The sequence below is a fragment of the Etheostoma spectabile genome, chromosome 2, assembly GCF_008692095.1.
Source record: "Etheostoma spectabile isolate EspeVRDwgs_2016 chromosome 2, UIUC_Espe_1.0, whole genome shotgun sequence".
In the NCBI taxonomy this organism is placed as follows: Eukaryota; Metazoa; Chordata; class Actinopteri; order Perciformes; family Percidae; genus Etheostoma; species Etheostoma spectabile.
In genome coordinates, this window is record NC_045734.1 from 1,730,289 (window position 1) to 1,745,949 (window position 15,661).

General features: G+C 40.1%; 1 long non-coding RNA gene across 1 annotated transcript; it reads right to left on the minus strand.

Annotated features, from left to right (window-relative positions):
* Positions 1–9,108: 9,108 nt before the first annotated feature.
* LOC116695642 (uncharacterized) lies at positions 9,109–14,714 on the minus strand. The gene is made up of 4 exons (XR_004333506.1): positions 14,664–14,714; positions 14,450–14,454; positions 10,062–10,067; positions 9,109–9,119 (listed from the first exon to the last, which is right to left on the minus strand). It is a non-coding gene; the product is annotated as an uncharacterized LOC116695642 (long non-coding RNA).
* Positions 14,715–15,661: the final 947 nt, after the last annotated feature.

A 15,661-nucleotide genomic window follows, 5' to 3' on the forward strand; every position in this document is an offset into this window, starting at 1 on the left:
AGACACCGCCTACCAAGAGCCTGGGTCTGACCGAGGTTTCTGCCTAAAAGGAAGTTTTTCCTCGCCACTGTCGCACTGTTGCTTGCTCTGGAGGAAACCACTAGAACGGTTGGGTCCTTGTAAATTCTGGAGTGTGGTCTATCTGTAAAGTGTCTTGAGATAACTCTTGTTATGAATTGATACTATAAATAAAATTGAATTGAATAGTTTAACAAATTCCTGTGCTTTTCTAAATTTTATAAAGTACCCTTTTTTTTACCAGACTAACTTAATTTCTCCCAGACCCTAAACGTTTGTCTTTTGCTTTCTTTGTTAGATTAGTGGTGTTATTTGGTCTTTTAGTAATTGTTAGTTTTTATTTCTTTTAATGTACAATAAATCATTTGAATAGTCATAACAACAAACGTCTCTGATTACTTTGTGGCCTGACCTGCGTAGTGGGAACCCCTGGGATTATTAAAAATCAAATTCATATGGTAAACTCTTTGGGTGGAAGTCCCAAGGTGGCGTTGTCTAAGTGGAAATTATTAACTTTGGCTAAGCCCTCCATTGGGCCTGGTTACATTTACGTTATGAATGCTATAACATACCGTTATTACATGGGAAAGTACTCATACATGTCAGCCTTCGTTGAACGGTGCTAGTAAGGACGTTGATGACGTAGCGTCCTCCTTCTGGCTTTGCAGGATCCTTCCTTGACATTAAGAAACGGCTGCTAATTCATCTTCTCCATTCCAACAGCATAATTTAACAGCACAGTTAACACTTCCACAACCATTTCAACCAGTGTTTTGAAATGCAGCAAAAAAATTAAATGACGCCAGCCCGCAATGACGTGCACTTGATAGCCTGTTCCATTGTACATGTTCTACAAATGCTAAGGAGGACTCTGACCTGCTCCTGAAGGATCCTTCCTTGGAAGGACGAGTCCTACCAAGGAAGGATCCTTGACATTGAGAAACGGGGACAGTATCAATCGTAGAGCATTTGTCTAACCTGTTATGATCCTGAAAGGTTGTGGTAGAAACAATTTATATTACGAAATAACAGGTTGATCGCTAACTGCAAGGACGGATGGAGTGCAGGAAAGAGGGCCGCCTACCAGGCGATCCCTGATACCTTTAAGTCGCCTACACATGATCAGCAGTAACACCACTCTGCGCTGGCTGTGCCATTGTTTACCCATTTGGAGTGCAATGGAGACAACTTGGAGGAAGCGCTACCCTTGGCGTGGCACACTGCTTGGAAATGCTTAAAGGTCTTTGATTTGATTTGATTTATTTAATTACAATAAGAATGCCTTACACATGCATTGTTGACCAATTTAAACATTTTGAATATCTGGCTAAAAACTTAATGAGCCCGGTGACTTTACTTATTACCTTTTTGGCCATTTTCCTGCCATCCAAGTTGTTTTCTAGGATGCAACTCATCATTTTACTGACACTTTTGCACTTACCACATAATTATTTAAAATGACCCTAAATTCTAAGCATCTTTTCAATCTGTATTTTGAACCAAACAAGATGGCCTCAGTCTTAACAAAATGTAGGGATAGCATACTGCCAATCAGCCAGTGGTTTACAGAAGATAGCTCTGAGTTCAAGGTGCTCTCTAGAGTGGATTGGTGTTTATGAGACACTAGAAGTGTTGAATAATCAGAATACAGAAATACACTCACCTGTAGGATTATTAGGAACACCATACTAATACTGTGTTTGACCCCCTTTCGCCTTCAGAACTGTCTTAATTTTATGTGACATTGATTCAACAAGGTGCTGAAAGCATTCTTTAGAAATGTTGGCCCATATTGATAGGATAGCATCTTGCAGTTGATGGAGATTTGTGGGATGCACATCCAGGGCACGAAGCTCCTGTTCCACCACATCCCAAAGATGCTCTATTGGGTTGAGATCTGGGCTGTGTCTCAAATCGCGCACTTCTGTACTAAATACTAACTATTTGAGTACATAGTGCGTTCACATTGTCGAAGTGCGTCAAATGCAGTGCACTTAAAGTACCCGGATGGTGCACTCAAAACGTCCAGACAGTTGAGTGCGGACCGATGGACACTTTCCACACTCAACGGTCGCCATCTTGGCTACGTAGCGGAAGGGGCGGAGCTAACAACCGTTGAAAAACTAGATAGCGGCCGAAGACGCGATAGCGAGACCGACGGAGCAATACAAAGTTGAACGTGAGTCTTTTTGCTATACATATAAGCCCTTGTAAATGTATATTTGGTTAATTTTACAGTCGATAATAATTTTTGTACCACAAATTTAAACGTTTATTAGTACCATAATTTGACGTGCTAGCAAGCCAACCTTAGCTAGCTAACAGCTGCACTTTAACCATATTGGCAAATAAGTTATAAGCTAACGTTACATGTGTTGTAGTATACTGTTGTTTGTGTTAACTTTCGTCCCATTGTAGACGATTTTAGTGTTAGATGTATGATCTTAACAAGTTGTACATAATCTGATGTGAGCGTTAGCTCAGCAAAATAGCGATCAGCTGATTGTCTGCCGGGAACTTTAACAGTAGCGTAACGCTCATGTTAAAACGTATCTGCTGTTACTTGCCTCCACCTGATGTGTATTACTGTTTATACTGCCTCCACCTGATGTGTATATACTGCCTCCACCTGATGTATATCCTGTATATATTGCCTCCCCCTGATGATTATCCTGTATAACCCCGTCTTTTCGGGGAAAAACGAGGAATAGAGGCCGTCATTTAGGGGTGACGATGGCCATCAGACCGTAGAAGGATCCCCTGGAGAGTCTGAGTCCCCCCATGTCCCTGTCCCCATCAGACTAGCTACGGCCTGGGGCGAGCCTGCAGAACTACAAGCACATTTTTAAATAAAATTATATTAAAAGTATAACTTTGTTATCTTTTGTATTACACGTTGCATGACTGTAGCAAACATATAAATAATATAAAGGAATGGGTCTATTTAAATGTCAGGTCTGTTCCCCCTGCTTTCACTATTGTATTGTCACTGTATGAAAACCATTTAGAACAAAAATACAACTTATATAAAAGATGTAATGATGGTTTGTCTATTAGGTAAGTTGTAAGGGGTAATGCTTGTTATTATTATTATTATTATCATTTTAATACCTTTAAAGGTGTTGAGTGTTAACAACAGTCTTATCTATGGGCAACAAAGTCCTCATGAAACCGTTGAGCATTAAAATGAACAGTAACGTAATGAATGAATATTTACTTTACTTATTTTTTAGAGCAGAAACATAAGCATATACATAAAGAGTGGACTGCAAAGAATGGGTATAATTAATGAATTAAGAGTGCAGTAACAGAACGAATATTACGATACAGTTGTGTGTACAGTTTTCAGCCAATGGGGGGGGGGGGGTGACATGACTGCGGTGTCGCAATCGTCATCCTGGCGTGACACGGAGCAAATATAAACATCACATTTATTTTTGTTAAAATATCAAAAACAAAGCAGGAATAATTTTTCGCGAAACACAATAGCAGACTGGAATGCTCTCCCTGGTGAAATTCCCAATTGTACAGAAGAAGAGGATGAAATGTGATCGTCATTTCCGGTAAGTGCACATGGAAGTGCGCGATTTGAGACAACACTCCTCTGTCAAAATTTACGCACTATGCAAGATAGTACGTAGTGCACGAAGTGTACTTCTGTAAGTGCACTAAGGGAAGTGCGCGATTTGAGACACAGCCCTGGTGACTGGGGGGGCCATTTTAGTACAGTGAACTCATTGTCATGTTCAAAAAACCAATTTGAATGATTCGAGCTTTGTGACATGGTGCATTGTCCTGCTGGAAGTAGCCATCAGAGAATGGGTACATGGTGGCCATAAAGGGATGGACATGGTCAGAAACAATGCTCAGGTAGGCCGTGGCATTTAAACCATGCCCAATTGGCACTAAGGGGCCTAAAGTGTGCCAAGAAAACATCCCCCACACCATTACTCCACCACCATCAGCCTGCACAGTGGTAACAAGGCATGATGGATCCATGTTCTCATTCTGTTTACGCCAAATTCTGACTCTACCATCTGAATGTCTCAACAGAAATCAAGACTCATCAGACCAGGCAACATTTTTCCAGTCTCCAACTGTCCAATTTTCTTGAGCTCTTGCAAACTGTAGCCTCTTTTTCCTATTTGTAGTGGAGATGAGTGGTACCCGGTGGGGTCTTCTGCTGTTGTAGCCCATCCGCCTCAAGGTTGTGTGTGTTGTGGCATCACAAATGCTTTGCTGCATACGTCGGTTGTAACGAGTGGTTATTTCAGTCAAAGTTGCTCTTCTATCAGCTTGAATCAGTTGGCCCATTCTCCTCTGACCTCTAGCATCAACAAGGCATTTTCACCCACAGGACTGCTGCATACTGAATGGTTTTCCCTTTTCACACCATTCCTTGTAAACCATAGAAATGATTGTTAGTGAAAATCCCAGTAACTAAGCAGACTGTGAAATACTCAGACCGGCCCGTCTGGCACCAACAACCATGCCACGCTCAAAATTGCTTAAATCCCCTTTCTTTCCCATTCTGACATTCAGTTTGGAGTTCAGGAGATTGTCTTGACCAGGACCACACCCCTAAATGCATTGAAGCAACTGCCATGTGATTGTTTGATTAGATAATTGCATTAATGAGAAATTGAATAGGTGTTCCTAAAAATCCTTTAGGTGAGTGTAGTTCACATGAAGAGGAGTCACCATGTCATTAATATATGTTAAAAATAAGGACTGACCTAGCATGCTTACCAAGACATGGTGCTGTTTGGGTGCTTATGCACAGACCTTAGTGGTCCCCTAATACTGTATCTGAAGTCTCTTTCATATAGACCTTAGTGGTCCCCTAATACTGTATCTGAAGTCTCTTTTATATAGACCTTAGTGGTCCCTAATACTGTATCTGAAGTCTCTTTCATATAGACCTTAGTGGTCCCCTAATACTGTATCTGAAGTCTCTTTCATATAGACCTTAGTGGTCCCCTAATACTGTATCTGAAGTCTCTTTTATATAGACCTTAGTGGTCCCCTAATACTGTATCTGAAGTCTCTTTAATATATACCTTAGTGGTCCCCTAATACTGTATCTGAAGTCTCTTTCATATAGACCTTAGTGGCAACCAAGAAATGATACAGCCAGAAGGAATGATGACGTTTACCTGCGCTGCGCTTTACCTCAACCTGCACTACCCACCACGCCCTAACTCTGTACTGGATGAATACCCTTGGCGGTAGTATATATGGAGTTAGAAACATGTGTCATTTTGTTTATCCACGTCTTTGATGAATTATGAAGACACAAAGGCTAGTATAATATATGAATGGTATAGTATGGGTAATGGATTTTTAGCCTGGATTTAGCTCATTTTTTGCAACATGCTTTTCTGTTAGTGTAGGTGGTGAAGTGAGCACACATATCAGTAATTTCACCAAATGATCACAGATGGTTAAAGAATTCAGCATGCAAGCCCTTCCATTTAAAACACTTATCTTGGTATAAAACAGGACAAAGCTTGGAATTTCATTTTCAGTGAGTTTTTGGACTTTGCCAAGACTGTCCCTCGTCACCCATTCTGTTAATTAATTTCTGAGTCCGCTGAAAAAAAAAAATATTTTCCCTTTCAGGTTGGAAACAAGATACTCCCCCAAGTGAAAGAGTTTGAGTATTTCTTTTTTGTCCATGAGTGAGATGAGATCGAGCGGATCAACAGGGAGACGGTTATGTTGAAGAGGGATGGACGAATGATGGCCAAGCTCTACCTGATCTACGTTCTAGCGCTCTCCTATGACCATGAGAGTTGTCTAGTAACCGAAAGAATAAGGTAATTAAAGTAAAACCAAGATGGCTTTACTTTAATTGGTGTCTGGGCTCATTCTTAGGGACAGAGTAAGGAATTTGGCCATCCAAACAGAGCTCAGAGTTCCCTGCTTCTCCACAGTGAAAAGATCCAGTTAAGGTGGTTCGGGCGTCAGATTAGGAAGCCCTGTGTTGGTATTCCAAGTAAGTCCAACTGAGAGGAGACCCTAAGGCCGACCCAGAGCTTGCTCAAGGCATTAAAACTCCCATCTGGCCTATAAAAGCTGTGGGATCCCCGAGGAGAAGCCAGAGGAAGGAGCTAAGGAGAACAGCGGTTTTTGCATAGATTGCTACCACTGCAACTCAGGCCTGGATTAGTGTCAGGAAACGGATGGAATAATATAAATTCAGCACAGTAGTCTAATTCATGTGAGTTATGGAAACACCGCAATCTACTGCCTTGTTAGGATTGAAAGGGGGCTGTTAAAGTTGATACTTCTCACCCTTACAGGGAAGAGCAGTTTAGGGAATCCAGATACTGTATTACACAATGTGAAGTGCATGTAACACATTGTTGCTGGTAAAAAGGAATCAAACAATCCCAAAAAAAACATCTGGCAAACAACAGAGTTAGTTGGAGAGGGATTTAGTTCCTGTGGAAAACTTCCGCAAAAAACCTACAAATTACGACCAAAGAGAAAATGTTGCTGTGTGAAGAGGAATTGTTCAAATTTGGAAGGCCCAGAGGACAGAGAAATCTGACAATAGTTAACATTACACTTCAAAATGTTTTGGATCAATAAAAGGATTGTGTTATTGTACAATTTAGCAGTAAAAGCAGTAGCCTATTTAAGCCAATCATACATTTTTCAACTTCAAAACATGCTCCTTGGAGGAAAAAAGTTACCAAAAACCCTGTTCATGTTATGGTTTTGGTATTTGGCTTTGTTATATTATATTTTTGTGGTAATCTGTTTCCTGTTCTGTATTTTGCTCTGTTTTATTTTGTCTGGTTTTCTTTCTTGTCATGTCTTGTTCTACTGCCCTTGGGATTGCCTCACCGGTTTCCCAATTTTTTTCCATCTTTTTTCCCCTCTTTCCCCAAGAGTTTTGTCACTTTTCTTCGGCGCTTTTCTTCTAGCTTTTGAGGAAGAGGGGGGGGGGCAGGTGGAGGCTGGGGGTGTGGCCTTGACCAACTGTCACTTTGCTTGTTTGAAAGCCACGATGTCTCTCTCTAATATGTGGGCCAAATTCTCTGGGCGGGCAAAGCAGAGAAAGGGGAGGTAGCCTTGCCCCTTATGACCTCATAAGGGGCCAGATTCCAGATTGGCCCATCTGAGCTTTAATTTTCTCAAAGGCAGAGCAGGATACCCAGGGCTCAGTTTTCACCTATCACCATTTCTAACCACTGGGGGGCCATAGGCAGGCTGGGGGAACTCATATTAATGTTAAAAAAACTCATTAAGTGACATTTTCATGCCATGGGACCTTTAAACATTGCATTTTGAAGCTGAATTTGCCCTGTTGAATTTGAACAAGTTGAAAATGTATTACTTGAAATACATTGCATTTTGCATCTGAATTTGTTATCTGAATGTTTTGGTGTTGAATTTTTGGATTCTGAAATTATAAACTTTTTAGTTGTTGATATATCATTTCAATGCATACATATGAATTGCTAGAAATCCAATGGCTTTTTTGTTTCAAAATCCAGTGAAACGGATTTACTTCTGTACGTCACAAACACAAATACTCTGTTTTTTAACCTGGTTCCTCAGATAACAGAAGATCACACAGCAGTTAGTTCAGCCATTATATAAACACAGGTATACAAAGGATATGTAACCGAGGTTGATAAATGTTGTTTGACGCCGTGGAGAATTCCCTGAATCACCCCATGTTGTCTGCACTGATCAATTCCACTGAGAGCACGCCAACCCAAACAAGGGGCATCTGCTTTGTCTAGTGGCAAAGCATGTTGGCGCTGGACTGGAGCCAGTCCAGAGGAAGCTACTGTGTGCTCAACATCTATTTTTAATACTTGGCATGACATTTAATGTTGCTCTGCCCGGGAGTGCTTTATTTTTGACCCAAAAAGAGAACAAGGCAGCCACAATCAGGAGTGCTAGGTCGACACAAATGAAAAATATTAGATCGATCTGTGCTACTCAAGTTTCACGGGTGATTCCAGGAATTTTTAAGTGGAGTGGCACAGGTGGGGACCAATAATCGGGCGGGGGGGGATATTGGATGTTGTCTTTATTTTCCAAAAATTGTTTATCCAATTACAGTACACATCTTCTAAGGGATCCTTAAGACAAAAATGTGGATAGTCTTCATGTAAATTTTAATTGGTCATGTGACAAGGCCACCGGAGATTTTTTTTATGACAGAACCTTCTAAAAACAAAGTGCAATACACAATAATCTTGCCTCAAATTTCAACAGAAAAACTCTGTTGTACCCTTTGTTCAGATAATTGGAAACAGAAAAGAAATAAAGTTAAATACAAAATGTATTTTAGGCAGCAAGTGCTCTACAGTGAGTTCAATATGTGAATGGTAATGTGTTAACATTTTTAACTCAGTTGCCGTACAGTGTGTGTTTAAAGTATCGATTTTGCAAATGGAAAGGCCGTGATTGGTGGAGAAGCTGTAGACATTTTATTAAAATGTTAAATAACACCAAAAATGTATGAAACAAAAGATTTTGTAAAATTAATTGTATTCTACACTGAATTGCTGACTTCAATGTGTAGAAAAAGGTGAAGTTAGTGGGAAATGTGCAAAAGTGGATAAGGTTCTAATTAATATGGATGTCTTTAAAAAATGTTTAAAAGTCGGTGCTAAACTGAATTGACAGCTTTAATTTGAATGAATTCCCATTTCATATTTTCAAAAAATACAACTATAATTAACAAGAAAAAACGAGAAATTGAGACGAGCTTTGATGTTCTTTTTGCTCAGCAGTGGTTTTCTCCTTGGAACTCTGCCATGCAGGCCATTTTTGCCCAGTCTTTTCCTGATGGTGGAGGCATGAACACTGACCTTAACTGAGGCAAGTGAGGCCTGCAGTTCTTTGGACGTTGTTGTGGGGTCTTTTGTGACCTCTTGGATGAGTCGTCACTGCGCTCTTGGGGTAATTTTGGGCGGCCGTCCACTCATGGGAAGGTTCACCACTGTTCCATGTCTTCGCCATTTGTGGATAATGGCTCTCACTGTGGTTCGCTGGATTCCCAAAGCTTTGGAAATGGCTTTATAACCCTTTCCAGACTGATAGATCTCAATTACTTTCTTTCTCAATTGTTCCTGAATTTCTTTGGGTCTCGGCATGATGTGTAGCTTTTAAGGATCTTCTGGTGGACCTTACTGTGTCAAGCAGCTCCTATTTAAGTGATGCCTTGATTGTGAACAGGTGTGGCAATAATCAGGCCTGGGTGTGGCTAGAGAAATTGAACTCAGGTGTGGACAACCACAGTTATAGTATGTTTTAACAAGGGGGACAATCACTTTTTCACACAGGGCCATGATGGTTTGGATTTTTTTTCACCTTTAATAATAAACAACTTCATTTACAAATTGCATTTTGTGTTTACTTGTGTTGTCCTTGACTAGTGTTTAAATTGGTTTGATGTTCCGAAACACTTAAGTGTGACAAACATGCAAAGGAACAGGAAATGAGGAAGGAGGCAAACACTTTTTCACACCACTGTATCAGTAATTTCACCAAATGATCACAGATGATAAAAGACAACAAGTTGTATAGCACTCGTAATGAATGAAAGATGTGGAATATATTAAGGTTTGAATGCAGACAGGCAGACAGACGAAAGTTCTGTGTCATGGTTAAATAAAACAGCAGGTGTGGCTCATAAACTGATTGACATAGTGATAGCTAGTGACACCTGGGAGAGATAGAATCTCAGAGAAGGACTGGCAGCACAGCCAGTTTCCCTGCATCGCAGTCAAAAACCTTAAACTGAATTCCTGAAATCGCTTCACTTCGAGCATCCCAAGGCTTAAAAATTACTATAATTTCACAGTTCAAAAAAGGGTTTATGCTCAAGAGTGGATTTAAGTGCCCATATTCTGCTCATTCTAAGGTTCATAATTGTATTTTGAGGTTATACCAGAACAGGTTTCTATGGTTTCATTTTCAAAAAACACCATCTTTTTGTTGTACCGCACATTGCTGCATATCCTGTTTTCATCCTGTGTGTTTAGGTCTCTGTTTCTGCTACAGAGTGAGACATCTCTCTTCTATACTATAAGCACATTGGCTGAAGAAAGACAAGCTAAGATTTTACATATAAACCTTGTATGACAATTAACTATTGTGGCTGTGAGAACAAGTTACAGAGATTTTAAGATGAGTTTCCAAGGCTTCCCACTGATATCATCACCCTCTAGGTCATGCAATACTACAATTTAAACAGTGATGCCACCAAAACTCCAAAAAATATCATGACGCTGAATACAACTGCTACTATCTAAAGGTTTTGTGAACAGTTTAAAGTTTGATTGATGTCTGTAGGTAAAAGTACGTGGGTGGAGTAGCATTTTAAAAAAGGAAGCCTGAAGAGGATTTGAAGATTGCTCCATTGACATTAATGTAAAATAGAAATTGAAATAAAGATTAATATTTTAAAATGTATAAATAAGAGAAAAAATCTTGCCAAAGTCCCATCGTATGCTTTAAGCACTTAACATGTTGATATTTGAATGGTTTTTGTAGTTGAACATAGTTAGAGGTGACCAAAGAAAGGTTTAGCATTCACACAACTGTGAAGGGGCGGGCACTGGTAATGGCATTTTGAAGATGTTATGAGGCTAAAAACATGTTTATAACTTGTCCTGTTTCAGCGTACAGTGCTAACGCTAGCAGGAGGATAGCATGGTGTAGACAGCACCAATTGTTTTCATTTCTCTCTCTACTGACAGCACTCCACATATACAAACTAGAGAACTTTGTGTTGAAATTGACCAGAATTCACCTTTAACCCTCGTGTTGTCCTTTTTTTCCTATATCAATATTCTTTTTAACTACCCAAAATGACATGATTGATTCCACACAATGCTCCTTGGCAAGTACAAATCTCTACTTTAATTAATTTTAGGATGTCTTATTCAATTTCATCGCATTTGGAGAAAAAAATTGAAGTGGTTTTGAAATAGTATTGAGTAAAAGTTGACATATTCCAGTCTGTGATTATCCACCAACATCCATTCCTTTAATTTTAGTCTAAATAATTCCTAATTTCTGCTTTTCTAACTCAAACATTAGGTATAATTTCCCAAAAATGAGATTTATTGACCATAAATTCCAAAAATAACTGTAAAACTAAAGTTAATAAGTGAGTGTTACTTAGTCATGAAGACGTCAAAAAAAGGGACAAACACGTAATAAAAAGTTCAAAACACTGATTTAAAAGCTACCTTCCTACCTAACTATTCCCACTGCTTTAACTTCTTTTTTACGCATTAAAGCCAGCAACCTCATTTAGCTTTACCAATTTAGCGTTTCAGCATTCACAAGCATTTTCTGCAGGAAATGCATTTTCTAGTTTGTATTGCAATTTACAAATACATGTGAAATGACCCACAAAGATTCCGCAGATCAGGATATTCTTTATTTGTGTGTGTTTAGGTGCCTGCAGTGACTCATACACTGATTTATTTGAAGGGAAAAATAATCTCAGCAGGTGGGAATTCAGAGAGTTTGGTAACTTTTCATTCAATTGTCCATTTATGCTGATGATCCACGTCATCTCCCAGCCCTGGTTACTGAAATCACAGACAAGGTGTCGGGAGCTTGTGTTGAAACCATTCCTGACAGCTAAGTCAGATGAAGTCTCTTCTACCAGACTGCAGAAATGTTTACTTTTCTATGTGACATCTTGAAAGGGCAAAACAACAGTGCTCTTCAGCTCTGGTTATTTCACAACTCCTTTCTAAAGGCTTTTAACAAAAAGTTTATTCCAATGGGACCACTACCCTGGAAGCTACTGCTACAACCTCAGTAATCGGAGAAGACCTCTACATTTGACATGTGGCTGAGGGAGATGGGGAATGTGTTAGACCGGAAGACATTCCTGTACACTATGCCATAGAGAAAAGGGAAAAAAAGCTTTAACTTATTGTCATCTGTCACTGGGCCACATTTTGCTGTGTGGCCTTGTCCACAGCTGTACAGAACACTGCTTAGCCTTCGTGTCTGGGCGTTCAGGATTGGCTGGAAAAGCAGGGTTCTGAGCCCAAAAGCAAGACTCAAGCTCATCATCAATCATCTTTTAATGTTAACCATAAATGTGGAAAAGTGAATCCATGTTAACTGAATCTGTGACATAGTGACTACCTTACGCATAGGGCAGTAAGCCAATCATCAGTGGGTATATATATTTTCTAATAATATGTTGTTGTTTTTTAAAAACTTTGAAATATTAACAATGATTTGGAGGTCCACCTGCAGTAATTCTAAAGACCTCCTAGGGGTCCCGGACCCCCCGTTAAAGATCTCTGCTCTAGCTGATGCAGGTGTAGTATTTATTTAAGTAACAACAGGAAATACATGCTAACGTGTAGGGATGTAGGCAAGGATCCAAACAAGGGTAGCGGTCTAAATTGTGAAAACTATGACCCAAACGGAATCTGCAGTTATTAGTGTTATTATTATTTTAATTTTTTTACAGTTTTCAGCAGTTATCCAGAATGAAACGTCTGCGGAATTTAGCAGAACTCGGCCACTGCAGATTAGTTAAACCACAAAAATATTGTTAAATCAAACCAAAACCATGGCATGACTCCTGTCTGCTTCTCCCAAACTGGGGGTTAGAATACACTATCCCATTTCAAAAGATTCAAACCAGTAACTTAAAAAAAAAAAAAAACTGGAACCTATTGTCCTATGTGTCTAAGTAACTGACGGGACGATCAATCTTTGAAATTGGTCCATTATTGAGAAAAGAAAACTAGCTATGTATCATTGACAGGCAATTGAAATTTGACCAAAAAATTAAAAGCCGTATTCTTTCGTCCTCCCGCTCATCCAAAAATCTCCACTCTGTTCTGGTTGAAATAAACGCTAAATTCACCACTTTATATGTGGAAATATGCTGGTTCTATATATGCTAAAACCATTGATTATTTAAATGGAGTCTGGTGGGTTTTGCGATTGCGATTTCCAAGTTGTTTATGGTTAAACAAAAAGGATCTTAGTCTTTAACAGAATGGACAACATTATGGAAAGGATCCCCGGAGAGGTTGAGCTGGTTGGGGGTGTGACAATAATAGTCACAATAAAGATAATGGAACTATGACTATAAATAGTAGTTATAGTCCGTGGCATAGCAGGACGTAGCAGGGCACGGCAGGAAGCAGCAAGACGTAGCAAGGCAGAGCGGGGCGCAGAGCAGAACCACAGCAACCATGATTTAAGTGCCACCCTAATCCAAGAAAAACCGCTGGGTGAAAAAACATAAGGACTCTGGGGAATAATCTCCACAGAGCTAGGTTAGAAACAGGCATTTCTGGGACATGGATGCACACAGATGGAAAGATAAAGGAGAGAGGAGCTCAGTGTGTCAAAGGAAGTCCCCCGGCAGTTTAAAACTATTACAGCATGATTAAGAGCTGGAACAAGGCAAACCTGAGCCAGTTCTACAAAGGTTGGTAGTTGAATCTGACAACTATGAAGAGAAGCAGAGAAGAGAATGGGTGCTGTGTCTGCACCCTCCCCCGCCGGTCTAGGCAAACGCTGGAGCTCCTCACTCTCTAACTATAAGCTTTATCAAAGAGGAGAGTTTACTCTTCAACGTGGTGACAGTCTCCCGGACCCAGACTCGGAGCTGGTTCCACAGGAGAGGAGCCTCGTAGCGGATCCATCTCCTATTTTACTTCATGAGACTCTAGGAATCTAGGAAAAGTAACTCTGCATTCTGGGAGACCAGTTTTTTAACATTGTTTTGAGACAGAATGTTCCTAATTTCGTCAATGTTACGAAGGTGATGCCTGTTCTTGAGGTTTGTTTAAGTGGGCATGAAGGACGTATCCTGATCAAAAGTAACTCCTAGATTTCTGACAGTAGTGCTAGAGGCCAGGGTAATGCCATCCAGAGTAGCTATATCGGTAGCACTTTACATTCCACCACGGTAATAAGCTGGTAATAGTGGGGTGACAGTGTGATAATAAAGAGAAAATAAATAGGTATTAACTTATAATTACCAAAGTAATAACTGGGTAATATATCACCGTAATAAGATGTAACACTGGGGTAATAAGGTGATAAGAAGATAACAGACGTAATAACATGCCATTACCAAGGTAATAACTAGGAATGGGTTCGATCATAACCATATGTATATCTGGGTAGTGGTAACATTGTTATAATATTGTAATAACATGATAATAATGGGGTAATATACAGTATGTTTATGTTTTTTACAGTATCATAGGCTACTATCAGCGTAATACCTTCCAAATTAGATAAAACTTCTTGTAATTTAAAATTGCCATATTATGATGGTGAAATCTGCTGTTTTTTTTTTCCTTGAGTTTTGCCTTCGGTCTGTCCTGTGCTGAGTTGGTGTGGCGCTCCTGGCCCTGTCTCCCTCCTCCACCCCTGAAGCAGATCCAGCAATCACCGCTCCTCTTAAACCACGATTTTCCAACCAGACTCTGCCAGATTGTCCGTTCAGCCACAGTGGGAACACCACGGCCTGCCCTAGTGGGTTTTTGTGAGTTAGACTACCTCCAGTACCTCTGCTTTTAGCTTTGTTGCCTTTGTTTGTTTTTTGCTCCTGCTTCAACTCTGGAAGCCCAGTCTGCCTGCGTGAGCCTAATTGTTGTTTTTTGCACCTGCCTCCCACCTGTCTGCCCGCTCTCAGCCCCAGAGGATTTCTTAGCACCATCATTCCGTTGTATCGAATAAACCTCTGTTCCTGTGTCCCAACCTTTCCTCCACCTTGCCCCTAATGACCTCATGTATGACATATATAACTCTATTTTATACAATATTTGTAGTGGAGGGGCCCTGCTCCGTCTTGTTTTCAATTAAGCAGTCTTGGCCTAAAAACCGGTGAAGACCCCTGCTCTAGATGATTACACTGCAGCCCGGTTCACGGCTGTCAGTCACAGCGTTCTCGCTCTATACTGGAACAATTCCGATTTTTCTTCACATTTGTCATTTAGACAAAATTCAATGGGGAAATAGGGCGCTTGTGGAAAGAAACAAAAATACCCTTTAACTTTAATGGATATCATTTGATTTGATTTGATTTTTTCTGAGAAAGACTTTTAAGCATACTGACAGACCGGCTGTACTTCTGATGACAGTTTCACTTGGGTGGCAGTTTCCTCATCCCTAGCAGCTGGTAAAATGTTTAGTTCGCAGGGTATTAAACAGGCTTAGTCCTGCCGTTTCTGATGAGCTCCTTATCCCAACTTACAAGCCCAGTGATTTCGATTTTTCCTTTTTTAAGTGCAATTCTCACTTTAAGAGGACCTGAGAAAAAGCTAAAGCAGCAGTAGCACCATCAAACACAAATATGCATTTCGCTAAATATAGAACTGGCTGCAACTAACCAAGTTCAGGCTCCCAGAAAGGTGGCTAAAATTTTGATGTTCACTGAGTTCCTTTCAGCATTTGAACAAATTCTTCTCTGCGTGCGCTTATTACTTTAATAGATGATTGTGCATGAGTCAACCTGGAACAGTAGTATTTATGGGATTGGATTCATGACATGGTTACTGCACAGTAGATATTGTCTTTCCAAACAGAGAAAATGCTCACGTTTTGCGTCCTCTTTAAGGCCTAATGAGCATTTGTCATTTGTAATTACATCCTCAAGTGGCAC